Here is a 15,700-nt window from a genome sequence, read left to right as displayed (position 1 = left end):
GGGTATGTCTACACTACGAAATTAGGTCGAATATATAGAAGTCGTTCTTTTAGAAACCATTTTTATACAGTTGATTGTGTGTGTCCCCACACAAAATGCTCTAAGTGCATTAAGTTGTCAGACTGCATCCACAGTCCCAAGGCTAGCGTCGACTTCCGGAGCGTTGCACTGTGGGTAGCTGAGAGTAGCCATCCCACAGTTCCCGCAGTCTCCGCTACCCTTTGGGATTCTGGGTTGAGATCCCAATGCCTGATGGGGCAAAAACAGTGTTGTGGGTGGTTCTGGGTACATGTCATCAGGCCCCCCATCCCTCCCTCCCTCCCTCCCTCCGTGAAAGCAACAGCAGACAATCGTTTCACGCCTTTTTTCCTGGGTTACCTGAGCAGACACCATACCACAGCAAGCATGGAGCCCACTCAGCTCGCCATCACCGTACGTCTCCTGGGTGCTGACAGACGTGGGACTGCATTGCTACACAGCAGCAGCTCATTGTCTTTTGGCAGCAGACGGTGCATTACAATTGGTAGCCATCGTTGTCATATTCCTGGGTGCTCTTTTAGCCGACCTCGGTGAGATCGGTCAGGGGCGCCTGGACAGATATGGGAGTAACTCAGCCAGGTCATTCCCATCTTCTGCCAAGCACCCAGGAGATGACGATGGCTTGCAGTCATACTGCACCGTCTGCTGCCAGCCTAAGATGTAAAAGATGGATCAAAACAAGAAATTGACCTATCTGATTTGTTTTGTGAAATGAACAGCCTGCTAAACCCAGAGTTTTGAGTTCAATCCTTGAGGGGGCCATTCTGTGTGACAGTTGTTTGTGTTTCTCCTTGATGCAAAGCCACCCCTTTTGTTGATTTTAATTCCCTGTAAGCCATGTCGCCAGTCGCCCCTCCCTCCGTCAGAGCAACGGCAGACAACTGTTTCGCGCAAAACCAGGCGAGGAGGCACCGGCAGCGTGGTGACAATAGGGTCATGGTCATAGACTTCTCACAAAGTACGGGCCGGGGAATGTGCACATCATGCTGATGAGCTCTGAATGAGCTCTGCGAACACGCTGACCAAACAGGAAATGAAATTCAAAAGTTTGCGGGCCTTTTCCTGTCTACTTGGCCAGTGGATCTGAGTTGAGAGCGCTGTCCAGAGCGGTCACAGTGGAGCACTCTGGGATAGCTCCCGGAGGCCAATACCGTCAAATTGCATCCACATTATCCCAAGATCTGTGAGAGTGAGGGATCATCTTTCAAGATAGGCTGTAGATCTTTGATAATGCGCTGGAGAGGTTTTAGTTGGGGGCTGAAGGTGATGGCTAATGGCGTTCTGTTATTTTCTTTGTTGGGCCTGTCCTGTAGTAGGTGACTTCTGGGTACCCTTCTGGCTCTGCCAATCTGTTTTTTCACTTCAGCAGGTGGGTACTGTAGTTTTAAGAATGCTTGATAGAGATCCTGTAGCTGTTTGTCTCTGTCTGAAGGATTGGAGCAAATGCGATTGTAACCCTAACCCTAACCCTACCCTCACTCTCACAGATCTTGGGAAACAGACCAGTCCTCGCTTACAGACAGCCCCCTAACCTGAAGCAAACACTCACCAGCAACCGCACACCATACAACATAAACACTAACCCAGGAACCTATCCTTGCAACAAAGCCTGATGCCAATTCTGTCCACATATTTATTTAAGTGACACCATCGTAGGACCTAATCACATCAGTCACACCATCAGGGGCTCGTTCAGCTGCACATCTACCAATGAGATATATGCCATCATGTGCCAGCAATGCCCCTCTGCCAATGCATTGGCCAAACTGGACAGTCTCTACGCAAAAGAATAAATGGACACAAATCTGACATCAAGAATCATAACATTCAAAAACCAGTGGGAGAACACTTCAACCTCTCTAACCTCAGGTGACAGACTTGAAGGTGGCAATTTTACAACAAAAAAACTTCAAAAACAGACTCCAAAGAGAGACTGCTAAACTTGAATTAATATGCAAATTAGATACAATTAACTTAGGTTTGAACAGAGACTGGGAATGGTTGGGCCATTACACTAATTGAATCTATTTCCCCATGTTAAGTATCCTCACACCTTCTATGGGTCATCTCGATTATCACTTCAAAAGTTTTTTTTTCTCCTGCTGATGATAGCTCATCTCAATTCATTGGCCGCTTACAGTTGGTATGGCTACTTCCACCTTTTCATGTTCTCTGTATATATAAATATCTCCTTGCTGTATGTTCCAGTCTTAGCATCCGATGAAGTGGGCTGTAGCCCACAAAAACTTATGCTCAAATAAATCTGTTAGTCTCTAAGGTGCCACAAGTACTCCTGTTCTTTCTGCATCCCTTGTGATCTTCAAACTCAGATTAGTCCCTTTCTGGATGTTGCTTTAGCCAAACAAAAGATTTTTGTGCTTGATACAGGAGTAACTGGTTGAAATTTTCTGGCCTGTGTTATACAGGAGGTCAGATCAGATGATCTAATGCCCCCTTCTGCCCTCTTAATTTATGAATTAGCAAAAGTTTGGGAACAGAACTGATGCTGTACACACAGCAATGCCATACTGTATGTGTCAGGAGGACACCCCATTGTGATGCTGCAGTCTATATGGTTTTATAAAAATATGCTAACGAGTGAATATAATGTAACTGGAATATGCTTCATGCAGAAAGTCTCTTGTAAGGTATCATTACAAAGCTTATAATCTACTGAGTGTGATCATCCTATTTGTATAAATGTACCACTCTTGTATCTGAAGCTAGAAATATAACTCTGAGGGCCTATTGTAATTATGCAAAGTGTGGGCCATTAATGGTGGTTTGGAATCTTCATGACTCCCATGAACCAGGGCAATTGACTGCAGACGGCTGTTTTACCTGTAAGTCTTCCTGTAGATGTGAGTGCTGGCAAGTGGGCAATGAAGTCTTGCAGTGACATGTGATCATGTCACCTGAACTGGAATCCATCTTTAACCTGGTGTCTTTCCATTGAGAAGGAGGGAGTGGGAACCCAGACAGGGACATGGGTGGAACAGAACAAAAAAAAGAGAGGCGCCATCATGGAGAATCCCCTAGCTACCACCTGAGCTGGAACAAGAGCTGTACCAGGGGAAAGAATTGTGCCCAAGCCTGGAAGGGGTCCAGTCTGAGGAAAAAACTTACTGAAGCAGCTCTGAGGGTGAGATTATCTATATTCACTTTAATTAGACATGGATTTGCGCATTTTATATTATTTTGCTTGGTGACTTACTTTCTTCTGTCTGTTACTACTTGGAGCCACTTAAATCCTACTTTCTGTATTTAATAAAATCACTTTTTACTTATTAATTAACTCAGAGTGTATATTAATACCCAGGGGAGCAAACAACTGTGCATATCTGTCTATCAGTGTTATAGAGGGTGAACAATTTATGAGTTTATCCTGTATAACAGGGGGTCTGCAACATCTGGCACGCGGCTCGCCAGGCTGGGCCAGTTTATCTGCCGTGTAAGCGGGTTCATAGACTCATAGACTTTAAGGTCAGAAGGGATCATTACGATCATTTAGTCTGACCTCCTGCACAATGCAGGCCACAGAATCTTACCCATCAACTTCTATAACAAACCTCTAACCTATGTCTGAGTTATTGAAGTCCTCAAATTGTGGTTTGAAGACGTCAAGCTGCAGAGAATCCTCCAGCAAGTGACCCGTGCCCCATGCTGCAGAGGAAGGCGAAAAACCTCCAGGGCCTCTGCCAATCTGCCCTGGAGGAAAATTCCTTCCCGATGTAGCCCTGAGGATTAATCTGTTGGTCTGTATAAAATGTCTTTTTGATAAAAGTGTGTAGGCTGCATAGATTAATAGAATTTGCAATAAGCTGTAATGAAGATACCTAGAAATTTCTAGACCAGACATCCTGGCCTATTTCCTCTGTGACGCTGAAAGCAACCTTTAAGACCCTTACTCAGAAAAGTAATAATAGGAGACAAACCTACGCAAATGTCTAGGGACTTTTTGAATGTTTACTAACCTTTCACCTAGTTAGGGTACAAAGGAGGGTATTTTTGACCACAAATGTAACACATACACCCGCAAGCTGTCATTAGTACGCACACAAAAGGTCAGCCAATTAAAACAGGTACCCTCACCTTTCCATGGGGGAAAGACAAATTTGGGCATAGAAGGAAGGATTTCTCCCTATAAAAAGGGTGGCAATCCTCCATTAGGGCAGGCGATACACCCATCCTTCTATTCTCCATCGCCTCACCCTGCCTACACCTACGAAAGCTGTCAACTACTGATAAGTCGTAGTGTTCTGTCCTTTCACAGCTGTAAGTATGAAATAATTCTTAATTTCTACTTCACCTCTAAAGCATCTATGCTAAGAAGGGTTTAATTCATAACCAGTTTCTTTATAACTATACTTCCTCTAGCAAAGGTGTGAAATCTTCTGAGTGCTATTGCTGCAAAGTGCATTTAGAACTGTGTAATATCATATCATATCTCTTAAAGAACTGTGATATTTTGTAACTTTGTAATCAAACTGCTTTTAACATTTTACATTTACTTCTTGTTTCATTGATTTTAAATAAAAGGTCTTGTTTGACTAATTCTGTCTCAGTGTAAATTCCTGTTATACCCCAATCTCCTTGTATTAAATTCTGTGAAGCCTGATTCAAGACGAACTTTTATCTTCTGATCACACATATTGGCGAGCCATACCCATATTATTAATACTTATCACTTATTATTAACATTACTAATTAATTAGAAAATTAATTATTAAATAAAACTAAATTAGGTGGATAAATTCCACTGTCCCTACTAACCCTCCCCAAATCAGGCTACACCGACCCCAAATATGGCGATCAGTTAAACCCTGAGCATGTGGGCAAGACTCACCAGCCAGCACCCAGGAAAGAATTCTCTATAGTAACTCAGATCCCACCCCATCTAACATCCCATCACAGACCACTGGGCATACTTACCTCCTGATAATCAAAGATCAATTGTTATATTAATTGCCAAAATTAGGCTATCCCATCATACCATCCCTTCCATAAACTTATCAAGCTTACTCTTAAAGCCAGATATGTCTTTTTCCCCCACTACTCCCCTTGGAAGGCTGTTCCAGAACTTCACTCCTCTAATGGTTAGAAACCTTTGTCTAATTTCAAGTCTAAACTTCCTAGTGTCCAGTTTATATCCATTTGTTCTTGTGTCCACATTGGTATTAAGCTTAAATAATTCCTCTCCCTCCCAGATATTAATCCCTCTGATATATTTATAAAGAGCAAGCATATCCCCCCTCAACCTTCTTTTGGTTAGGCTAAACAAGTCAAGCTCTTTGAGTCTCCTTTCATAAGACAGGTTTTCCATTCCTCGGATCATCCTAGTAGCCCGTCTCTGAACCTGTTCCAGTTTGAATTCATCCTTCTTAAACATTGGAGACCAAAACTGCACACAGTATTCCAGATGAGGTCTCACCAGTGCCTTGTACAACGGTACTAACACCTCCTTATCTTTGCTGGAAATACCTCGCCTGATGCATCCTAAAACTGTATTAGCATTTTTAACGGCCATATCACATTGGCGGCTCATAGTCATCCTGTGATCAACCAATACTCCGAGGTCCTTCTCCTCCTCTGTTACTTCCAACTGATGTGTCCCCAATTTATAACTAAAATTCTTGTTATTAATCTCTAAATGCATGACCTTGCACTTTTCACTATTAAATTTCATCCTATTACTATTACTCCAGTTTACAAGGTCATCCAGATCTTCCTGTATGATATCGCGGTCCTTCTCTGTGTTAGCAATACCTCCCAGCTTTGTGTCATCCGCAAATTTTATTAGCACATTCCTGCTTTTTGTGCCAAGGTCAGTAATAAAAAGGTTAAATAAGATTGGTCCCAAAACTGATCTCTGAGGAACTCCACTAGTAACCTCCTTCCAGCCTGACAGTTCACCTTTCAGTACAACCCGCTGTAGTCTCCCCTTTAACCAGTTCCTTATCCACCTTTCAATTTTCATACTGATCCTCATCTTTTCCAATTTAACTAATAATTCCCCATGTGGAACCGTGTCAAATGCCTTACTGAAATCGAGGTAAATTAGATCCACTGTGTTTTTTGTAAAACCATGCTGTATTTTGTCCCAATTACCATTGACCTCAATGTCCTTAACTACTTTCTCCTTCAAAATTTTTTTCCAAGACCTTACATGCTACAGATGTCAAACTAACAGGCCTATAGTTACTCGGATCACGTTTTTTCCCTTTCTTAAAAATAGGAACTATGTTAGCAATTCTCCAGTCGTACGGTACAACCCCTGAGTTTACTGATTCATTAAAAATTCTTGCTAATGGGCTTGCAATTTCATGTGCCAGTTCCTTTAATATTCTTGGATGAAGATTATCTGGGCCCTCCGATTTTGTCCCATTAAGCTGTTGGAGTTTGGCTTCTACCTCGGATGTGGTAATATCTACCTCCATATCCTCATTCCCATTTGTCATCCTACCATTATCCCTAAGCTCCTCATTAGCCTTATTAAAGACTGAGGCAAAGTATTTATTTAGATATTGGGCCATGCCTAGATTATCCTTAACCTCCATTCCATCCTCAGGGTTTAGTGGTCCCACTTCTTCTTTATTTATATGGCTATAGAACCTTTTACTATTGGTTTTAATTCCCTTTGCAAGGTCCAACTTGTGACAGTGCGGCTCTGGCGGGACCCAACTGAGAGTGCCAATTCAGGACCAATTGCTCAAACAGGGCAGTCACAGCCCAAGGCTGGGGTTTTTCCACCTCTAAGGCAAACCAAACCAGCCAGACAAGAAGGACTTTGGTCTCACCTCACTGGCTAACCACAAGTCACACAAGCAATTCCCTTAGACACTCCAGTCTCCCAGTATCACCACCAGTCCCACTCGTCCTGGGAATGAATGGTTATGAAAACCAACACCCCAATAAAAGAAAACGGTTCTCTCGATCCCAAAGGACCAAGCCCCAGACCCAGGTCAATATACACATCAGATCTTACCCACAAATCACGCTGTTGTCAATCCTTTAGAATCTAAAATCTAAAGGTTTATTTACAAAGGGAAAAAGATAGAGATGAGAGGTAGAATTGGTTAAATGGAATCAATTACATACAGTACTGGCAAAGTTCTTAGTTCAGGCTTGCAGCAGTGATGGAGTAAACTGCAGGTTCAAATCAAGTCTCTGGAGCACATCCCCCGCTGGGATGGGTCATTCAGTCCTTTGTGCAGAGCTTCAGGTTGTAGCAAAGTCCTTCCAGAGGTAAGAAGCAGGATTGAAGACAAGATGGAGATGATACATCAGCCTTATATAGGCTTTTCCAGGTGTAAGAATCTCTTTGTCCTTACTGTGGAAAATTACAGCAAAATGGAGTCTGGAGTCACAAGGCGTCTCCATGGGTCAATTGTGTAGCTGATGGTCCTTAATGGGCCATCAAGCAGGCTAGGCAGGGCTAACACCAGCTTTTCTGTGGTGTCACCCAGAAGCAGAGCACAATATAAAATACAGACAGTACAGAGCCAATACTTATAACTTCAACTACAAAATGATACACAGACATACAGACAGCATAATCATAACCAGCAACCCATAACCTGGTCTTAGACACCTTATATGACCCCCTTTACCCAAGATTTGGTGCCACTACAGGACCTTGGTTGCAACCCATGTTCTATATGGTCCCAATTTATATCAATAACGTCACACAACTCTACATGACTTTTAGCCTCTCTCACTTCATCCCTACATGTTCTGACCTCAATAACGTAGCTTTCCTTGCTAATCCCGCCCATCTTCCATTCCTTGTAGGCTTTCTGCTTTTTCTTAATCACCTCTCTGAGATGCTTGCTCATCCAGCTTGGTCTACAACTCCTGCCAATGATTTTTTTCCCCTTTCTTGGGATGCAGGCTTCTGATAGTTTCTGCAACTTTGACCTGAAGTAATTCCAGGATTCTTCTGCCTTTAGATCCACACGTTCTTCAGTCTAATCCACTTCCCTAACTAATTTCCTTAATTCTTTAAAGTTAGCCCTTTTGAAATCAAAAACCCTAGTCCTAAATCTATTTTTGTTTATCCTTCCATCTAGTTTGAACTGAATTAGCTCATGATCACTCGAACCAAGGTTGTCCCCTACAACCATTTCTTCTATGAGGTCCTCACTACTCACCAAAACCAAATCTAAAATGGCATCCCCTCTTGTTGGTTCTTCAACTACTTGGTGAAGAAATCCATCAGTTATCACATCCAGAAAAATCTGAGCCCTATTATTGTTACTAGCATTTGTCCTCCAGTCTATATCTGGGAAGTTAAAGTCTCCCATGATCACAGAATTCCCATTAGTGTTTACTTCATTAAAAACATTAAAGAGGTCTCTATCCATATCCAAATCAGATCCCGGCGGTCTGTAGCACACCTCAAGCACTATCTCAGGGGAGGCTCTACAATGCTACTCCACCACCTTTGCCTTTATTTCTGTCTTTCCTAAACAGCACATAGCCTTCAATACCTGTACTCCAGTCATGACTACTATTCCAATATGTTTCTGTTATCCCTATAATATCCGGTTTCACTTCCTGCATCAGTAGCTCTAGTTCCTCCATTTTGTTACCTAGGCTCCTCGCATTAGTGTACAGACATCTTAATTTTTGCCGTTTGGCTTCACTGACATTCTTTACCTGGTTAGGCACAGACATTCTACCACCAGTATCACCTATTAGACTGGTATCTACACTAGCCTTCCTCCTTATATCCATTCTTCATCCCACGGCTGTATCCTCTCTTACTTTGTTTTCTTCCCTCTCAAGGTTAAATTCCGGCATGGAGATTACCCGGACATCTCCCAACCATCTCCCCCAAATTCATAGTTTAAAGCTCTCTTAATCAGTTGGGCGAGCCTCCATCCTAGAAGTCTATTTCCCTCCTTACTCAGGTGAAGTCCATCCCGAGAGAACAGTCCTCTGTCCATGAATGCTTCCCAGTGGCCGTACATCCCAAAGCCCTCCTTATAGCACCACTGCCTGAGCCATCTGTTGATCGCCATAATCTTGTCACACCTTTGTTGCCCTTCTCTAAGAACAGGCAGAATCCCACTGAAAATCACCTGAGCCTCGATTTCCTCAAGTGTCTTCTCCAGTCTGGCATAGTCTCCCTTGATACGTTCCGGCGAGAATCTAGCCATATCATTCGTTCCCACATGACAGACAATCAACGGATTCTTTCCCGCTCCCGTTAGGATCCTTTTCAGCCTCAGGTCCACATCCCGTATCTTAGCACCCGGCAGACAGCACACCTTTCTGTTCTCCGGATCAGCTCTAGTTACAGGCCTGTCTATTCTTCTCAGTAAGGAGTCCCCAATCACGTAGACCTGTCTTTTCCTGGTGACAGTGTGATTCTCTGGTCTATCCCTTGCTCCCACTGGCTGCAAGTCCTCTCGATTCCTATTCACCCTTGCAATCCTCCGCAACCCTTCCCGTATCCTCCTGGGGCTCATATTTGGTGTTGTCTCCATTGACTCTTCCCCTCTTCCTGTAGGACTAGCTGCTCTTCTCTTTTTCCTTGCCCTCTCACCTTCAGCGACCATCTGCTGTGCCCCTTCTTCATTTTCCAACTCTGCAAACCTGTTCCTGAGCTCTATTTCTCCTTCACTGGCCTGTCTTTTCTTCTTCCTGGTTCTCTTAGTCACATGCTTCCACCATCCACTTTCCTCACCGAGCAGTCTCCCCTCAGAATTCTTTGGTCCTGCTTCCATCTGCAAGTCTGGGCTTATCCCTTCAGCCTCCTCATGTCTTTGTCCATCACCTGCTCGAACCCCCTTCTAAACTCGACCAGAGTTTCTACCTGCATCTCCAGTCCTCGGATCTTTTCTTCCATCAGCTCTATCAGGCAGAACTTCATGCAGACAAAACTCTTTTCAGGTACCCCCTCCAGGATCATGTACATGCAGCAGCTTCCACATCCAGTCATCTTCATTGTGTCTTTCACTGCTGCCTCTGTATCGGTCATAGCCTTCCCACCTAAAACCTGTTAGTCCAAGAAACACAAAACAAAACAAACCCCCAACAGGCACCAGAACACTGGCAGACCGTCACCTACTCCCTTCACTAGCCTGTCAGTTCCTCTGCTTAGGTCTCTAAGTCTCCCCTGCAACCTCCCCCTGTAAACTCCCACTGAAACTCCCCTGTTTACAGCTCTGTTTGCTAGCTACTGTGCCGCTGCATCCATCTATGCTGCTGCCTGACTGGTTGGCTGCCTTTATAGGACCCCTAAGCAGGGAAGCCCCGCCCCCTAATCAGGGCTCAGCTCCTTTCCCAGCACACTGCCCCTACCAGCCTCCGAACATACAAACTGCAAAATACAAGACACAGAATACAAAAGGTTCAGCCGATAGTGGCTCCCACTGGCTGCGGTTCGCCATCCCAGGCCAATAGGGGTGGCGGAAAGCCATGGCCAGCACATCCCTCACCCACGCCGCTTTCCGCAGCCTCCATTGGCCTGAGACCGTGGCCAGTGAGAGCTGCGATCGGCTGAACCTGCTGACGCAGCAGGTAAACAAACTGGCCCTGGTAAAACGGATTTATTTGGGTTTAGACCCCATTGGGGGTTGGGCATCTGAGTGTTAAAGACAAGCACACTTCTGTGAGCTGCTTTCAGGTAAACCTGCAGCTTTGGGGCAAGTAATTCAGACCCTGCGTCTTTGTTGGAGCAGACGGGTGTGTCTGGCTCAGCAGCGAAGAGAAGTAGGAAGGAGTCCTAAGGAAATACCAGGGTCAGGGAGCCAACAGACTATAGTTATTGGATACAAGGTCTCTGGGCTGGAAGTCGGAGTAATGGGTGGGTCCAGGTTCCCCTCCCAGCCACTGGGAAAAGGCAAAGAACCTGTCATTGGATTAGAAGACTGTCTGGGACAGCATGCGGACAGCTGATCCAGTGGGATCTACAGAGTAGGAAGACTATGATGGGGATTTTCAGGGACCCCACATACCCCAGATTGCGTTTACCCTGAAACTGTGTCTTGTCTGCCCCAAGCTAAGTTAGCTGAGCATAGGTAACAGAAGGCCACTGCAGGCCAATTTGACCTTAAGGCATTAGTAAGATTTGTAAGAGCTTGTGTGACACAATTCGAAGCCTGTATGGCATAATCAAAAGGCCAACAGGAGAAAAAGAGGAACCCACGCCTACTGGTAATTGGGTAACTTGACCTAAAAATAACAGCTTGTTAGCTATGGAAAAATCAATAATTGCAGAAAAGTCTTGTACAATGGAAACCGCAAATAGGTGTGCATACAGTTAGAAAAGTGCTTATTGTACAACTATATTGGAAAATAATTGCATTAAGTAATTTAGTACGCAAGATATGCAAGAGAAGGTATCACAAGACAGGGGGGACGTGGCGAAAGACAGGAGCCTCTAGAGACAACAGGAAAACCCCTAGATGGTAGGGGGTCCGAGTCACGGCCCCAGAGGGGCTCTGATTGGCTTGCTGATAAAAATACCAAATAAGGCTGATAAGATTTGTAATGCATGATTACGTGTTGCGGTTTTTACCTTTATAAGCTTAAAGCTGTGTGGTTTATGCAAGGCGGCTAACCCCCCTTGCTTGGGGATACGCCGACCTTCCCTTTATGCATAATTGTATTGTGTACCCTAATAAAGGTGCCTCAGTGTGTCTGACCCAAAATCAACGGTGTGGTCAATTTTTCCACAACAACTATAAGCGACCTGGCTGGACACTTGAGTCATGAAGAGGGAGCACAATGAGTCCTGGGGAGCAAGGGGGGATGCAGTGCGAGGCGGGCATCTGACCTAAGAGCCGCTAATCTCCAGGGGCAGCCAAAAGGAGATGCCCCAACAGTGAATGACCCATATGACACTGTGCCAGAACTGTGGTCCATCTAGTCCAGTATCCTGACTGACAATAGCCAGAGCTGCAGAGGAAGATGCAAGAAACCTTGCAACAGGTAATGTAGAATAATCTGCTCTCTGTCTTTGGTCTTTTCCTGAACCCTTTAGTTCAAGATGTGCTTAAACATTGCACAGGGCTTAAATTTTGGAAGAGAAATTATATTAGCCTCAACTAATATAACTAGATATTCTTGTTATCCATATAAATGTCCAGTCTCTTTCTGAATGCTGCTAAGTCCTTGGTCTCAATGGGATCCTATGGCCAGAGCCATCCCTAGGGTACAGCGAATTGGGGCGACCTCATCGGGCCCCGCAGGCCAATGTGATTAGCTGGCACGGTCAGTCCTGGAAGTGATGGATTCGTTACTTCCGCCCTGGGCCCCGCATCCCCCTAGGGACAGCCCTGCCTATGGCAATGAGCTTGACTGTTCTAGAATCTGTATGGTTAATCAGATTGCCTTGAAATTTGATATACTTCATGAAAGTGGAGGATACAGTCAGTGATCCAAATTTGGGGCCATTTGACCAAGGGGTTTTCGAGATTCAGGCCCTGGAAAAAAAACTCTGCCTTTCTTAAAGTTTACATGTTCTGGCAATGCTTTTTGTTCACAGATCATCACACCAGAGATCTCAAATGCTCAAGGGTTCCCCAACAAAGTGCATAATACCCACCAGCTCCTTGGGGGAATCAAATTAAAATTTATTTGAAAGTTTACTTCTTCCATCAGGCAAGATAAGGCTCACGCGCCTAATGGATGACACCGAGCATGCACAGACAGAGGAATTAACAAGATATTTACCCTTTAAAGTTTCATACCAGATGGATAGCTCACGGGTATAAGCAATAGTCCTTTGAACCTGACCCAGCCAGTGTCACCATAATAGAGGCCCAACTTAAATGTATACCTGAAATTTAAAAAAAAAATTAAAAGAACTAAAAAAGAGCCACCGTGGCTTAACAACCATGTAAAAGAAGCAGTAAGAGATAAAAAGACATATTTTAAGAAGTGGAAGTCAAATCCTAGTGAGGTAAATAGAAAGGAGCATAAATACTGCCTAATTAAGTGTAAAAATGTAATAAGAAAAGCCAAAGAGGAGTTTGAAGAACAGCTAGCCAAAAACTCAAAAAGGTAACAACAAAATGTTTTTTATGTACATCAGAAGCAGGAAGCCTGCTAAACAACCAGTGGGGCCCCTGGATGATCGAGATACAAAAGGAGCACTTAAAGACCATGAAGTAATTGCGGAGAAACTAAATGGATTCTTTGCTTCAGTCTTCACGGCTAAGGATGTTAGGGAGATTCCCAAACCTGAGCTGGCTTTTGTAGGTGACTAATTGGAGGAATTGTCACAGATTGAAGTGTCACTAGGGGAGATTTTGGAATTAATGATAAATTTAACAGTAACAAGTCACCGGGACCAGATGGCATTCACCCGAGAGTTCTGAAAGAACTCAAATGTGAAGTTGCAGAACTCTTAACTATGGTTTGTAACTTGTCCTTTAAATCGGCTTCTGTACCCAATGACTAGAAGATAGCTAATGTAACGCCGATATTTAAAAAGGGCTCTAGAGGTGAACCCTAACCCTAAATATAATGTCAGTACCGGGCAAATTAGTTGAAATAATAGTAAAGAATAAAATTGTGAGACACGTAGAAGACCATAAATTGTTGGGCAAAAGTCAACATGGTTTCTGTAAAGGGAAATCATGTCTTACTAATCTATTAGAGTTCTTTGAAGGGGTCAACAAACATGTGGACAAGTATCAGACAAACATGTGGACAAGGGGGATTTAGTGGACATAGTGTACTTAGATTTCCAGAAAGCCTTTCACAAGGTCCCTCACCAAAGGCTCTTATGTAAATTAAGTTGTCATGGGATAAGAGAGAAGGTCCTTTCATGGATTGAGAACTGGTTAAAAGATAGGGAACAAAAGGTAGGAATAAATGGTAAATTCTCAGAATGGAGAGGGGTAACAAGTGGTGTCCCCCAAGGGTCAGTCCTAGGACCAATCCTATTCAACTTATTCATAAATGATCTGGAGAAAGGGGTAAACAGTGAGATGGCAAAATTTGCAGACAATACTAAACTGCTCAAGATAGTTAAGACCAAAGCAGACTGTGAAGAACTTCAAAAAGATCTCACAAAACTAAGTGATTGGGCAACAAAATGGCAAATGAAATTTAATGCGGATAAATGTAAAGTAATGCACATTGGAAGAAATAACTCCAACTATACATACAATATGATGGGGGCTAATTTAGCTACAACTAATCAGGAAAAAGATCTTGGAGTCATCGTGGCTAGTTCTCTGAAGACGTCCACACAGTGTGCAGTGGCGGTCAAAAATGCAAACAGGATGTTAGGAATCATTAAAAAGGGGATGTAGAATAAGACTGAGAATATATTATTGCCCTTGTATAAATTCATGGTACGCCCACATCACGAATACTGCGTACACATGTGGTCTTCTCATCTCAAAAAAGATATATTGGCATTAGAAAAGCTTCAGTGAAAGGCAACTAAAATGATCAGGGGTTTGGAACGGGTCCCATATGAGGAGAGATTAAAGAGGCTAGGACTTTTCAGTTTAGAAAAGAAGAGATTAAGAGGGGATATGATAGAGGTATATAAAATCACGAGTGATGTAGAGAAAGTAAATAAGGAAAAGTTATTTACTTGTTCCCATAATATAAGAACTAGGGGCCACCAAATGAAATTAATGGTCAGCAGGTTTAAAACAAAGAAAAGGAAGTTCTTCTTCACACAGCACACAGTCAACTTGTGGAACTCCTTACCTGAGGAGGTTGTGAAGGCTAGGACTATAACAGGGCTTACAAGAGAATTAGATAAATTCATGGAGGTTAAGTCTGTTAATGGATATTAGCCAGGATGGGTAAGAAAGGGTGCCCCTAGCCTCTGTTTGTCAGTGGGTGGAGATGGATGGCAGGAGAGAGATCACTTGATCATTGCCTGTTAGGTTCACTCCCTCTGGGGCACCTGGCATTGGCCACTGTCGGTAGACAGATACTGGGCTAGATGGACCTTTGGTCTGACCCGGTACGGTCTCTCTTATGTTCTTATGCATTTATCAACATAAAATTTCATCTGCCATTTTATTGCCCAGTCACCCAGTTTTGAGAGAGCCTTTTGTAGCTCTTCTCAGTCTGCCTGGGTCTTAACTATCTTTAGTAATTTTGTACTGCGCCTCTATCTTGCTATAACATGATCCGATATAACACGAATTCAGATATAATGCGGTAAAGCAGTGCTGCGGGGGGCAGGGCTGCGCAGTCCGGTGGATCAAAGCAAGTTTGATATAACGCAGTTTCACCTATAACACGGTAAGCTTTTTGGCTCCCAAGGACAGCGTTACATCGAGGTAGAAGTGTATCTGCAAATTTTGGCACCTCACTGTTTACCCCTTTTTCGAGTTCATTAAGGAATATATTGAATAGGACTGGGCCCTGTACAGACCCCTGGGGGACACCACTATTTACCTCTCTCCACTCTGACTATTTATACCTATCCTTTTAACCAGTTACCAATCAATGAGAGGACCTTCCCTCTTATCCCGTGGCAGCTTACTTTGCTTCAGAGCCTTTGGTGAGGGACGTTGTCAAAGGCTTTCTGAAAATCTAAGTACACTATATCCACTTGATCCCTTTGGTCCACGTATTTGTTGACCACCTCAAAGAATTCTAGTAAATTGGTGAGGCATGATTTCCCTTTACTAAAAGCACGATGACTCTTCCTCAACAAATTATGTTCATCTGT

The 15,700-nt window shown here is 43.6% G+C and overlaps 1 protein-coding gene across 4 annotated transcripts in view; it reads right to left on the bottom strand.

The window, feature by feature from the left end:
* LCMT2 (leucine carboxyl methyltransferase 2) overlaps positions 1–15,700 on the bottom strand; it is a 66,503-nt gene that overhangs the window by 30,880 nt on the left and 19,923 nt on the right. The window lies entirely within an intron of this gene.

This window comes from Mauremys mutica, chromosome 1 (genome assembly GCF_020497125.1).
Source record: "Mauremys mutica isolate MM-2020 ecotype Southern chromosome 1, ASM2049712v1, whole genome shotgun sequence".
Lineage (NCBI taxonomy): Eukaryota > Metazoa > Chordata > Testudines > Geoemydidae > Mauremys > Mauremys mutica.
This window is presented reverse-complemented; position numbering and strand designations above follow the sequence as displayed.